Genomic DNA, 14,708 nt, shown 5'->3' on the forward strand with positions numbered 1-14,708 from the left:
GTTTGTGCATGACCATATGAATACCTACTTTGCCCCAGATCTGCCTGGTGCCCATGCCTCCGGTTGCCAGCCATGACTCTACTGACCACTGGCTGATGCCTTCCGCACCACTCCTAAGGGGAGTATGTAAATGCCTGCCTGTGTGTGTTTGTGCATGACCATATGAATACCTACTTTGCCCCAGATCTGCCTGGTGCCCATGCCTCTGGTTGCCAGCCATGACTCTACTGACCACTGGCTGATGCCTTCCACACTCCACCAACCAGAATGGGCCCCATCCACCACTATACTGGTGTCTTATATACCACTACTCACCTTATCAAGTTTAGCAATGGGGTTTAAAACTGTAAGACATCCTGAGGTAGCTGGTACTGGAAACAGCAGGGTACTAACAGAAAATCCATCATTATACCAATCGTAGTACGAGGCCCTGTGATATCCTCTTGAAATTGTACAGTGTGCCTGCATCATAAACGAGCTTACGCTGAAAGCTGCACAATGAAGAGGAAATGGCTGCACTGTGACACGTGCACGAGCCCCATTAGTTTCAATGGGGCTCAAGCACATGTAGAACTTGCCTTATGCGGCGGGGTCTGGAACAGATCCCTGTGTAAGGCAAGGGCGCACTGTACAATGAATGGGTCTGTGCACACAGAGTATACTCATAATGGGGCTCCCATGGGTGGAAGCCCAACCAATTGTCAAGATTATGTAGATAGGGTTTGTCTTTACAATATTCTCAAGTGCAGTGCTTTTTTTTTTTAAAGCCTACAGCACCCGGTATTCCCAGGTGGTCTCCCATCCAGGTACTAACCAGGCCCAACCCTGCTTAGCTTCCGAGATCAGACGAGATCGGGCGTGTTCAGGGTGGTATGGCCGTAGGCTCAAGTGCAGTGCTTTATTTGTTCCCACTGTAAAGAACAACGGACCAGAGGAAGCTGCCTTATACCTGGGACTGCTTCATCTCCAAGCTGTAATTCAACTAGCAACAGCTCTCCAGAGAGACAGGCAGATATCATGCCTTCACCTTTTGCCCAAGTCATCTAACTGGAGATGCCAAGAGATTAAAGCTGGGAGCAGAAAGCAAAGCTTGGGGTTCTAGCACATAACAAGTGTAACCCGTCCTCAAAAAAGGGATGAACATGGGGACACCAGTGGAACAAGGGGAAAACCTGCCCAGTGCATCTCCTTAAATTATGAATTTTAACTGATGAATTTTAAATGTGGATCATTTTAGTACGTGTATATCTTCTCTGTCCTTTTAAACTGATGCGTGCTTTAACTGATGTGTTTTAACTGATGTTGTTTGTCGGTTGTTAGAATCATAGAGTTGGAAGGATTCCCAGTGATTGGGCGGCATATAAATAAATTCTATTATTATTACTATTATTATTATTTAAGAAGAAGAGCCCTCCCTACGGTCCATCTGCCTAGGTCCAGACCTCAGAAGGAGAGAAGAACTGCTGGACCTGATCCCCTCCTCCCTCACCATTCCCTTCTCCTTTTGTGTGGTGTCTTTTTAGATTGTAAGCCTGAGGGCAGGGAACGTCTAGTAGCCCCTCTGTTGTAAGCCATCAGGATTCCCAGTGATTGGGCGGCATATAAATAAATCCTATTATTATTATTATTATTATTATTATTAACTGTGACATTGCAACTTATCCCAAAGAATCTATCTCAATGGATCCCACCCAATGGAAGTATTGAACCAGTCTTTATCTCAGGATCACAAGCCTTAATTTGCATAGTACACATCCCTGATCCAGGACTCTGTTTCTTGGTATGATGCAATGGAGTAGACAGCATCCTTCAGAATACCTTATAAAAATGTATCTTTTCAGTACAATTTTACTATGACATAATACTTGGGTTTGCACTCCTTTTGATAATAATCTTTCTCACTAGTTTGGAATTTTAAAGTCACAAGACCTTTTAGCCAAGTGAAATAGCACTTGGAAACTGTGGAATCCTTCATCTGTGACAGAGGATAAAAGGAACCCTGACTGATTCCAACGTGCAACAGGAAGACGACAAAATAGTCAGTTGCCACATTATGGAATTCGTTAAAATCATGCCCCAGTTGTAAACATGTTTAGCTAAAACCACTTGGAACATTACAAAATTCAAAGGTGGAGAGTATGAGTAGAGAATCTGTATAACCCTGGAAAAGAGATCACATAGTGAGCCAATTCAGATGTAGCATCTCAGCACAGCTTAACATTACATGCACAAGTCTAGCTCCACCCTTACATTTTCTTATGTCTGCTTGCACAGTACTGCCTTTCTCCATTCTTAGTTCAATACAAAACACGGTGTACCATTTCATCTAAACCAGCACACAGTACTATGTTTTGTTCTTGCCTCGCAATCCAGGAGAATAAACTAAAGTGCAGTATTTATATCCCAAACCACACCTTAAATTACGTTACCATTTGAATTTTTAGTTTTATCTTCAGTAAGCAAGGATAGGTTCAGTGTTGTTAAACACGGACTTCAAAATAACATGAGCAAGACAGCCTGAATAACCGCATAGTCGATCCACTTCTTCTCTCTGCACCCCATGACAGAAAAACCACTGCACCCAGGTGATGCAACTGCAACTTCTTTGAAAGAATCACGCTTCTCTCAGTCGTTTCCCTTTGTATTCGCAAAGGACGCCACAGTCTGGCAAGGAAGAAATATTTCAGCTACCCAGCTGGCCCACTGCAGAAATGCAAAACACTCCTTAACCTTCATGTCACTTCTCTGTTGTATTGCCAGGTCTGTAGGTGTAAACCCATCTGACTCTCTCCACCCCTTCAGGCTACATTACCACAATGTCCCCTAAGCAACTAAGGCCATCTCAGTCCCCTTTTCCTTGTAAGCTATAAAGAAAAATCACTCCACACCCAGTAAATCTTCATTCTTTTTGCTGAGGTGCCCATATTGTAAGTGCAAGCTATTTTATGTATCTATATACATCTACAGTATGTCCGCACCATATGCAGGAGCAGTATACATGGCCTTGAGATTACGCTGAAGCCACACAATGATTAAAGAAATGGCTACCCCCATGCTGCAAGCACACACCCCATTGTTTGCAATGGGGCATAAACATGTGCATATTTCCCCTTACATGGGGCATCTGGAACAGATCCCAGCATAAGGGAAGGGCCTGCTGTACAACCCTTAATCCTAAACTGATAGCATAAAGGAATCACAAATGCGCATCTTATATACACACACAAGAATACACATATCCCCCTATGTTCCTCTCATTTAGTCTCACAATCTCTAGCCATGTGTCTTCACTAGGGCAGTGGAAATGCATAGCGTCTGTGATTAATATCATTGTAACATACCACACTTGGAGCTGGGGAAAGCAAGTGTGATGCTTCGATCCCTCTGGGGTGAGAGGTATTTCTGGAGCGCTCTCTTTGACCCCCTTCACGAATCCTCAAGTCCTCTCCGCACCTTCTGGGTCTTCCAGAGTGGTCTGGCCGCAGAGACTCCAGAAGAAGGAAGGTGGCATGTGAACTGTATTCTTCTGGTACCCCAATTGACCAAGGGCCAACACAGATACCTAGGAGACTGAAGTAATCTGGTGAGGGAGATTATTGTTTTTGCTCTTTCCAAGGAAGGGATGATAGAACAAGGAATATCTGAAGCACAGAAAATTCAGAGTAGGGGAAATGGCATGTGTTTTTGCTCCTTCAGGACTGGACCTCTGCAAAGGCTGCACCTGGCATCACCAATACCTAAGAGGGTGGAAACAAAAAGAAAATCCAGGTTAGATTAAGCCTTACTAAGGCAAGTTCTAAGGCAATTGGGCATCCGACACCTAAGGCAACCTCAAAGGGGAAAGAAACTAGCCTAAGGCTGCCTCTGCACTGCAGAAATAATCCAGTTTGACCTGCTTTGACTACCATGGCTCCATGCTGCAGAATTCTGGGAACTGTAGTTTGTTGCGGCACCAGACCTCTCTCACAGAGGCAGCTAAATCTCTCAGAAAACTGCAATTCCCAGAATTTCATAGCATTGGGACATGGCAGTTAACGTGTGATGTCAAATTGGATTATTTCTGCATGTGGATGCAGCCAAAGTAGCCTCAAACTGCATTATTTTTACAGTGCAGATGCAGCCATGCAGTTATATGGAGCCATGACAGTTAAAAAGGGGTCAAACTGGATAATTTCTGCAGTGCAGAGGCAGGCTAAATACAACTTTTATAGATCTAGAAACAAACATAATAGGAAAATGAATTTGGGGGGAGGAGGGAATGTCTGATTCAGGTCCAAACCATACTGCAGAAACAACCCAGTTTGAGACTGCTTTAACTGTCCTGTCTCATTGCTAGGGAATCATGGGAATTGTAGTTTGCTGTGGCACCTTCTCTGACAGAGAAGGCTAAATGTATCTCAAAACTATAGTTCTCAGAATTCCCTAGCATTGAGCCAGGGCAGTTTAAAGCGGTGTCAAACTGGATTATTTCTGCATTGTGTTCTGGACCTTAGGTTGAGCATCTGCAGTGCTAAATGCTAGGGAATTATGGGAGTTGTAGTTCTGTGAGATGATGTAGCCCTCTCTGTCAGAGTTCTGCTGCCACAGCAAACTACAGTTCCCAGTGTGAAGTCAAAGGCCTTCATGGCCGGCATCCATAGCTTTTTGTGGGTTTTTCAGGGTATGCGGCCATGTTCTGGAAGAGTTTCTTCCTGACGTTTCGCCAGCATCTGTGGCTGGCATCTTCAGAGAAAGAAACGTCAGGAAGAAACTCTTCCAGAACATGGCCGCATAGCCTGAAAAACCCACAAAGAACTACAGTTCCCAGGTTCCAGTTCTCAGAATTCCCTAGCATTGAGCCAGGGCAGTTAAAGTGGGGTCAAACCGGATTATTTCTGCAGTGTGGATGCAGCCTAAAAATCAGACACCCCCCTTCCTGTGCTCTGAAGGATAAAAGAAACCAACTGCAATCTCTGAAGAGAAAAGTCATTGCTTCAAGACATTCCTTGCTGACAAGTCAGGGGTTTAATTACAACAAAGCGTGATCTTTAACAGAAGACCTCGCAAGGAGGCTGCGGCATTCCTCAACCGTAGGCAGACGGCACCCTGTTTTTTAAAAGGGGGAAAAACACACAACTACAATAGTAACATTTTAAGAAAGGAAATAACACAGTCGAGGAGGAGGAGGAGGAAGAAGAGGGAGGGAGGGCTTTGTTTTAAGACCACGCGTGGCAGAAAGAGCTGGAAATGCTTCTTCCCCCACACGCAAGAGACACAGCTTCGGCACGTCGTCGTCGCCACGCAGAGAGACACACACAAAACCCCCTTTTAGAAGGCGGCAGCTGCCTTTTGCAGATGATATATGTACCAAAGTGGGCACCAGCGTTTAGGTAAATGTCTAATTAGAAATAGTAATAATTGCAAGCCTCTCTGACAGCCTTTAGGGCTGAAGGGTGGAGTGTAAAGAAAGAAAGGATGAAAGAAAGAAAGAAGAAAACGGGGGAGGCAAAAAAGACCCCAACCTCTTTTTGTTTTTAAAATACGGTCCACTAACCTGGTTGCTGCTTTTTGTCTCCTTTTCCTCCTCCTCTTCTTCTTCTTCTTCTTGAGATGGCGGAGTGTCTCTCTCTCTCTCTCTCTCCCTCTTTGTAGGTAAATTATTAATAAAAGTACCAGGTATTAATATTATAATGTAATAATAATAGTAATACAGTATTATAATAATATTAATAATTATAATATTAATAAAAGCAGGAGAGGCAAATAGGGTGGCGGGAAAGGCAAGGCTGGGGGAGGGGGAGCGCCCTTTAAAAGCTGCTCTGCAAGGGAGGGAGGGTCAATCGCAGACCCCTCTTTATTTGAAACTATATATATATATATATATATATATATATACACACACACACTATATATATATATATATATGTGTGTGTGTGTGTGTGTGTGTATATATATATATAGTATCCCTTCTTTTTGCTTGCAGGCGCTCTTTATACCAGAAGAATGGGTACAAATGGCGATGTAAAAACAATAATCGTGAAGGGGAGGCGACCCCCTCCCCGCCCCTCCTCACAAAAAAGGGACTTAATAGTAAAAATACGTTCAAGCCTGAGGTACCCGATGGAGGGGTCGGAATGGAGGAGGGAGGACGGGGGGCGACCTCGGAGGGACCCCCCCAGACGAGAGGCAGGGGCGAGGGAGGGAGGGAGGCAGCCCCGAGGCTGTTCCGCAGAGCGAGCCTCCTCCTCCGCCTCCCCCCCCTTTTTATTAGTCCTCCTAGTCCTTGCTCCAGAGAAAGAGACGACGATGCCTCCCGACAGACCGGACTGACTGACTGGCTGGAGAAGATGCGAGCGAGCGAGCGAGGAAGAGGAGAGCCTCACAAGGCGCGGCAGGGGCGCGCGCGCGAACGAGTGTGCGCACGCGCGGCTGGTCCGCGAGGGAAGTGTGCTGCTGCTGGCTCGCGCTCTCTCTCTTTCTCGCACGCGCGCGCCAACGAATCAGACGGAGAGCGTCTCAGGGATGAGGCAAAGGCCACGCCCCCTTCTTATCCCTCCTCCTCCTCCTCCTCCTCGCGCTCGCTCTCGCGCGCCAACCAGGCAAGGAGTGCCTCAGGAATGAGGAGATTTAGGGAAGGTCCCGCCCCCTCTTGTTCCTCCCCCTCCCCCTCCTCCTGGCGCTCGGGCGTGACAACTAAACAAGCAGAACAGTCTCAGGGACGAAAAGGAGAAGGCCCCGCCCCCTTATCGTGCTGGCGCGCGCGCCAACTAACCACACCGCGAGCCTCAGGGATGAGGGCAAGGTGAAGGCCCCGCCCCTTCCTATTCCTGCTTGCGCTCGCTGGCGCGCGCCAACTAATCAAACAAAAAAAAAAAACTCAGGGATGAGAGAGAGAAGTCGACGGACCCGCCTCCTCCTATCCCTCCTCCTCCTCCTCCTTCTCGCGTGCGCTCGGTCGCGCGCACCAATGAAGCGAGCGGAGTCTCAGGGTTGGGGAGAAGAAGGTGAAGACCCCGCCCCCTCCTCCTCCTAGCGCTCGCGCGCACCAACGACACAGACAGAGAGTCTCAGGGATGAAAAGGAGAAGGCCACGCCCCCTCCTCCTCCTCCCAGCGCTCGCGCGCGACAACCAACCAACCAGGGATGAGGGGAAGGAAAAGGCCCCGCCCCCTCTTTTTTCTCCCAGTGCTCGCGCGCTCCCAGACTCGAAGCCCCCCTCCCTCACTCACCCCCTTCCTCTTTCCTCCAGCCAATCAGGTCCAAGGAGCAGCGCGCGCGGACGGGCGGTGGGGAGGGGGGGTTCTCTCTTTTTCTCTCTTCACAAGCGACTCCAATAGCAAAAGGGGAAAGAAGAGAGGGGGAGGGGAGGGGGAACGCGCGTGCGCGAGGAGCCGTCGAGCAACGGCCGTTCGCCCGTCTCGCGCCCCTTCCCATCCCCTCCCCGATAGGCACACCGTGGCCGTTCTTTCGCCTCAGCGAGAGTCAAATAATCCCCAGCCTCTATCGGGGAATTTTTTTCCTTTCTTTTAACGAACTTACTGCCTCTCAAAAAATAAACAAGACAAAAAATGTACATAAATACATACTGTATAATATACAATATACATATAATTTACATAAATACATAAAAGTGGCCATTTAAGCACTCTTCCCTAATGGAGCCCATCCACTCCTGAGGCTGCATCCACACTTGAGGAATAACCCGGTTTGGCACTGCTTTAACTCTGTCAAGCTCAAGGGCATGGAATTCTGGGAGTTGGAGTTTGTTGTGGGCACTGCTCTGGACCCCACAGCAAACTCCAACTCCCAGAATTCCATACCCTTGAGCCATTAATGCAGTTAAAGCGGTGCCAAGCCACCTTATTTCTCCAGTGTGGATGCAGCCTTTGTTGTCGCCAAGACGCCAAATGATTATACACATAAGCAACCTTCGAGTATTTGGTGCTATGTATGAGACACCCATGAATGTGACTCTAAAGACCTCCCTCATTGCCAGAAGGGGGCCTGGGGATCTGGTTTAGCAGCCAGATGCTGAGGCTTTGTGGGGGGGGGGGCTGGTTGCTGTTGTTGTTCTTAGCCGCCTTCATGTGGACCCATGGCGACCCTGCGGGTGAGACACCGCCAAGACTCTCTGGCCTCCAGTGCTCTGCGCTTGTGTCTCTGTGTCAGTTTCATGGCGACCCTAGCATGGAAGAGTGCTTAAATGGCCACTTTTATGTATTTATGTAAATAGTTCTTGGCAAGATTTGTCCAGAAGAGCTTTTCCATTGCCATCCCCTGAGGCTGAGAGAGCGTGACTTGCCCAATGTGTTCCTTTGGCAGAGCAGGGATCAAACCCTGGTCTCCAAAGTTGTAGTCCACACTCCAACCACTAGGCCATGCTGGATCTCATTAGGTCCTGAAAATTCATACCTCCCTCACAGAGTCTACCCATCTGGTGTCTATCCATCTTTCTGCATCCCTCCACCTTTTGTAGCATTATTGGCTTTACTATTGAGTCCTGCCTTCTCATGATGTGGCCAAAGTATGACATCCAAGGGCTTCCAGGGAGATTTCTGGCTTTATCTGTTCAAGGACCCATTGGTTCGTCTTCTTGGCTATCTATGGCATCTGCAGCGCTCTTCTCCAAAACCACACCTCAAATGAATTGGTTTTCTTCCTATCTTCTTTCTTCACTGTCCAGCTCTCACATCTGTACATGGTGATGGGGAATACCATGGATTGCACAATCCTAACTTTCCTGCTCAGTTGTATATTTTTACTCTTTAAAATCTTATCTAGTTCTTTCAGGGCTGCCCTTCCCATTCCTAGCCTTCGGATTTTTTTACTGCAATTCCCATTCTGACTAAAGTTTGTTTCAAGATAAGGGAACTCTTTACCATTTCAATTTCCTCATTGTCTAGGGAGAATTTATGTAGGTCCTCAGTGATTATTATTTTTGTTTTCTTTAGTTTCAGCATTAAGCATTAAGCATTTTGAACTACCTTAGTAACTGTTCGAAGTCTATGATGTTTTCCACTAGTAGTATGGTGTGTCATCTGCATATCTTAGATGGTTGATGTTCCTTCCTCCTACTTTCACTTCTCCTTCTTCTGAGTCCAGATATTCTTCATATGATATTTTCTGCACACAAGTTGAACAAATAGGGTGATAGGATGCAGCCTTGTTTGACCCCTTTGCCAATTGGGAACCATTCAGCTTCTCCATATTCTGTCATAACAGTAACTTCTTGTCCTAAGTACAGATTCCTCATCAGGACTATCAAAGGCTTTGCTATAGACAAAATACTATAACCTCCGGAATGGATCCACTTCAGGTAGCAATATGTCAGCCTTTCTGCTTGTACACTTCTGAGATCAGTTGAAAGTGCTGTTGTTTACGAATCGGCTTGGGAATCAGACACCTGGAGAATATATCAGTGTGCCCATGTCATTGATTTATTGTGAAGTATTTGTGTTGGCTATTGATATATAAATGGGGAGATCTACATATTTGGAGAGAGAAATCCCAGAGGTACAAACAGGATTCAGGCAAGGAAGAGGCATCAGGGACCACAGTGCAAACATATGATGGAAATGCAGCTAAAATCTATGTAGGGTAATTTTACTTAACTCAAACTGAGAGGGGGTCGGCTACAAGGACCCTACTAAACCATCTCTCACTTGTATACTAAGGGGATGGTGGATCCAAGAAATGATGCAGAGGCAGAAGTCTCCAATTAAAGTTTTATTTTTATTATTATTATTTTTATAGATGGGGCTTGCTTCCGGAGTCCAATTGGGTGAGGTAGAATGAGACAGCCATTCCAAGAGCTTTGACGGTATGGAAGTGCCGGAGCTAGGCTAGAGATCACAGGGAGGTAGTGCCCCTATGAACTCCAAACTAGCACACTGAGGGGAGATTTCCAGTGGGTTTTAAGGGCTAAAACTAGCCACAGGGCAGAGGTGTTAGACTATATGGGGTGAGGTAATCTGGTCTGATAATATTCAAGGGAAATGGGAAGGGAGTTAAGTTGTTAGCTGGCTCATCAGGTGAGACATCTAGACAATCATCGCCCATTCTTCTGATTATGGAGGTGATGATGATCCCATCAGTGACTCCCAAACTATCTGCTGTGCTAGTCCTAGGCCTCATTCGCACATACCTCTTGAATCGCTTCGTGCACCGATTCCTGAAACCGGTTCAGCAAACAACATGGTTCCCACTATGTTTGCACCGGTTTCAAGAATCAGTGCAGGAGCCAACAGCTGTAGCTTCCCCACCATGTCTCCCTTGGTTTTTTCTGGCCATACCAAGGACAGAGGAGAGGCCAAGGCAGAAGGAGAGAGGCAGGCCAGGAGGACAGAGGACTAATGATGGCGCATGGAGGTATGGCCGGGAAAGCTGCTGCCAGTGGGAACCAAGGTGGATTAAAATCTGATTCGATTCCATTTGGTTCCCACTTGGGCTGGATCGATTTATTTCCAAATAAATTGATTCAGCCCAAAAAAAACTCCATTTTACCAGCGTCTTTTTGACAAGGGTTAAATGGGTAAAAATGGGTAAAAGCCGCTTCAGGGATTCAAATTAATTGGGAACCATGTTGATTTAAACGGGATCAAGATCTGATTTAAACCATAGTGGGAACAATCCCCTAAGGGAATTGTTCCCAAAAGGTCCCATTAGGTTGACCTTACCTGGGTGTAGTGCATACATGTCCAATTGCTTTGGGGATTATGGCGGACTGCATGGCAGGGTCCATCTGGGGCCATGTGGAATATCTCACACACACTCCAAAAGTCAGAAAAAAATGCACTTTGGCTAACAAACTGCAGAAGAAAATTAGCATTTGCTTTATAGACTATAGCAAAGCTTTTCACTGCATAGAACACGAAAAGCTACTCTTAAAGACATGGGAGTGCTGCTACATTTGATAGTCCTGTTGAGAAACCTATACTTAGGACACTACTGTCAGAACATAATATGGAAAAACAGAATACAGTGTGCCCTTGCCTTATGCGGGGGATCCCTCTGCATAAGGCAAATAGTGCATATGCTCAAGCCCCATTGAAAATAATGGGGCTTGTGCACGATGTGTGGTGCAGTGTGTGCGCCAATGGGTGTGCACACCATTGAAACCCCGTCGTGCAGTGGAGCATACTGGGGCTTGAAAATGTCTTATCCACAGGGTCACCATGAGTCCATGTTGACTCAAAGGCAGTTAATAACAACATTCAACTGGCTCTTTGAATCATTTGGTACTTTTTCAGTTCTGAGACTGGATAGTAGAAGAATAATTATCAAAAATATAAGACAGAGTTTCTTAGGCAAATAAATGCCTTTACTTATGTGGGAATATGGATGTGCCTAAGGCAGCTGACATTCTTGGCTAGCTGACAGTGGGGGGAAATAACAATTTCATCACTGTTCCACAGTATGAGAAAATGTAGCAAGCCAGATACAGAAATATTTCTGTAACATATTAGTTGTATAGTCTTGATTGTGTTGGTTTAAAAAAGAAAGAAAGAAAAAGAATCTCTGCTTTCTCCCTAAATGTACACAGAAACGATGATAATGCCTTCTGTGCTTTACCTTTGAAACTAGGTCATACCTTTCCTGTTTCATCAGCATCTAATAATTGTGCAGCGGCTTACTACTCTTTGCAAATGGTAAGGGGTAATGTGGGCAGGAATCCCTCCTTGAAGACAACATGGCAAAATCTGTTCAGATTTAACAGTGTATCTTACCTCCTAGCATCACCTAATTTGGCTCAGTATTTAAAAATGCTCTCATTACCTTCTGAAAACATCTAGTTTGCTCTAACATTCAGCATATTATTCCATAGCTTTTATTTCTCTGGATATTTAGAGTCTAAATAGTTGCTGTGTTTGTTCACAACCCTGAGCCTCATAACATATGATCACTTATCTTTCAGGTATTTGCTACAAATGTATGGTTTACAGTCTAAGGCAACTGTGCCAATCTGATATCTTCCAAAACTTTGGAAGGCCTTCTATCATCCCCAGCTGTTGTCCAACACACTTGAAAGGTACCAAGTTGGAGGATTCTTCTCTAAAATCTATTAATGTTTTTGTTTTTAACTGCCCTCAAGTTTACTTCAAGCTCTGACAACTTGTAAATGAAGAATCTCCAGGACATGCTAATCTCTACAACCCTGCTCAAATCCTGTAGACATAGGGCTGTGTCCTCTTTGATTGAGTCTTAGTGGTAGGGTTTCTTCCCAGAAACTACATCCACATGTTTGATTTTTCTTTCTATCAGCTTTCTTCACTGTCCAGCTCTCACACCCATTCATAGTAATGGGATATGATGTATGAAACAATCTCACTTTAGTGTTCAATTGTATATCTTTGTACTTTAGGATGTTGTTTAATTCTTTCACAGCTCCTCTTCCTAGACCTAGTCTTTCCTGATTTCTTGACTGCAGTTTCCATTCGATCAATGATTGATGAGATCAACTCATATGGGAAGTCTAGGCCTGTTACAGACTGCCAAATAAAGCTGCTTCGGGTCTATTTGGAGATATGCTATTTAAATGATGCATGGGTCCAGAATCCAGAAGCTGCACCAAAGCTGCACTCCAGTGCTAGGAATGGAGTGTGGCTTTTGGTGCAGCTTCTGGATTCTTAGGACCCATGCATCATTTAAATAGCATATCTCCAAAGAGACCCGAAGCAGCTTTATTTTGGCAGTCTGTAACAGGCCTTTGACTCTTTCAGTGTCCTCATCATCCACAATGAATTTGTGAATATCCTCCATGGTCATTAATTTAGTTTTCTCAATGTTCAACATCAAACCTGTTAGTATATTGAAGGTGAAAATGTTCAGATGTGGCAATGGCTGCAGAAGCCTAAATTGGCTACAGCTGGAGTCCAGAGCAGCAGCCGGATGCTCAAGATCAACTGAGCAGGACTAAATGTCTTCAGTCTCAAGAGGGATTGGTGTCTGTGGTGCATAGCAACTTGTATAGAAGAGGCTGGACTTAGTGGTCGCCTCATGGTAATTCTGTATATAAGGAAAACGCTGTTCCGGTGGATTGTGGGAGTTTGGAGATAGTGTGGTGTGTCGGTAAGAGTTTTTGTATAGTAGTGTCTAGCTCGTGTTTATTTGAAACAAAGTGATAAAGCCCTCTAAGGAGTGAACTGCTGGAGAGTGGTTCTTTGATTTAGCAGCTGTTTCTCCAGGCATTGTTCTAGCAAGCTGAAAGCCTGGAGTTTCGCTCTGTTCCTGTGTTGGAGAGACAACTGGCATCTTCATCCATTTGGCACCGGGCTGGAATCACAGGCAAGGTTCATCACCCAAAATATCAACAAAACCTGCCTTTACACTTTCTTCTTTGCCCCTAGTAGCTGTTCCAAGTCTGTTATTTTCTGCACGCCATAGGCAGGTTTACTCTTTTATATTTATTGTTTTTATGTACAGCACTGTGCAAATCTACAGTGCTATATAAATAATAATAATAATAATAATAATAATAATAATAAGTATTATGATGTCATTTGCACATCTTTGGTTATTGACATTCCTTCCTCTAATCTTTACTCTGAATTTAGTATGATATTTTTTGCATATAAACTGAGCCAATAGGGTGATGAGATGCATCCTTGTCTACTATCTTTCCAATTGGGAACCACTCTGTTTCTCTGTATTCTGTTCTAACCGTATTGCCCTGAATATAGATTGCGAATCAAGACAATCAAATGTATTGGCACACCCAGCTCTTTAAGTGCAATCTATATCCTTTCATGACCTATACAAAGGCTTTTAAGTGTATAATATAGACTATATTCTTCTGGAATTCCCTGGTGTGCTCCATTATCCAACGTATGTTTGTGATTTTATCTCTTCCTGAACGCAGCCTGCAGCCCAGTTGCTGCAATCGAGTGAGTCCCATTTTTGGGAGATAGAGATGTATATACTGTAAATCATTTCCATTCTGTGGGCCACTGTTTTGTCTTCCATATTTCCTGGCAAATTTAGTCATATAAATATGTACAACAAATGCTGAATGGCAGTTTACCTTAGGAATCCTAAACTGATGGAAGAGCTGTATGCTCTCAGTGGATTTACATTTAAACCACTCTAGATTAAGGTGGTTGTTGCCCCAAAGCAGTTCCAAAAACAAGTTGGCCTTTTGTGCATGCGTTCAACTTTCTTTTTAGAGGGCTGACTTTGTGCTGCTGTGACATTGCTGAATGAAGAGAAGTTTTCTTTGGGGCCACAGACAGACACTTTCAGGCTGATGAAGGAGGCTGCTTTAGGCATCCCCCCCTGCCATTATCCTAGGTTGTGTGACCAAAGGTAGAATCTCATAGACAGCAACCCTAATACACCACTGATCTTAGAATCCTAGAGTTGGAAAAGACCATCCAGTCCAACCCTCTGCCATGCAGGAACTCTCAATCAAAGCATACCCGACAGATGGCCATCCAGCCTGTTTAGAAGTTGGGGAGAGAGGCCATGCTGCCTCTGGCAAGGGCATGAAGCCATTTTCTGCCTTCCTTGTGTGATGCTCTGTGGCAACCAAAGAAAACCATTTTAAAGTTGGAAGCCTCAGCCCCTGCTTGGTCCTGTCTAGCTTCCCTTACAGCTATGTAGCCAAGATGGCAGCTGTACATGCCAGAGGAGGAGTCCTCCACTTTTTTCCACACCATCTCAATATAAGAATTCAAAGGGACTGTGGTAGGAGCCCTGGCGACACCACCATGTGTTTCCCAGACTGCAGTGGG

General features: G+C 45.1%; 1 protein-coding gene and 1 non-coding gene across 9 annotated transcripts in view; both read right to left on the reverse strand.

Moving 5' to 3' along the window:
* The window catches only part of RIMKLB (ribosomal modification protein rimK like family member B), a 50,137-nt gene extending 43,233 nt beyond the window's left edge, over window positions 1–6,904 (reverse strand). For 4 of the 8 annotated variants that reach the window (XR_006102015.1, XR_006102014.1, XR_006102013.1 and 1 more), the window contains exons 1-3: window positions 6,097–6,533; window positions 5,534–5,623; window positions 3,342–3,737 (exon numbers count right to left, since the gene is read on the reverse strand). The gene's annotated coding sequence lies outside the window, so the exon portion shown is untranslated. Of the gene's footprint in view, window positions 1–3,341; window positions 3,738–5,533; window positions 5,624–6,096; window positions 6,536–6,885 lie in introns of those variants that run through there. The other 4 variants (XR_006102016.1, XM_042450182.1, XM_042450183.1 and 1 more) reach the window with 4 other exon arrangements.
* On the reverse strand, window positions 766–884 carry LOC121924462. Its single transcript, XR_006102606.1, has one exon. It is a non-coding gene; the product is annotated as a 5S ribosomal RNA (ribosomal RNA).
* Window positions 6,905–14,708: the final 7,804 nt, after the last annotated feature.

Source organism: Sceloporus undulatus, chromosome 2 (assembly GCF_019175285.1).
Source record: "Sceloporus undulatus isolate JIND9_A2432 ecotype Alabama chromosome 2, SceUnd_v1.1, whole genome shotgun sequence".
NCBI lineage: Eukaryota > Metazoa > Chordata > Lepidosauria > Squamata > Phrynosomatidae > Sceloporus > Sceloporus undulatus.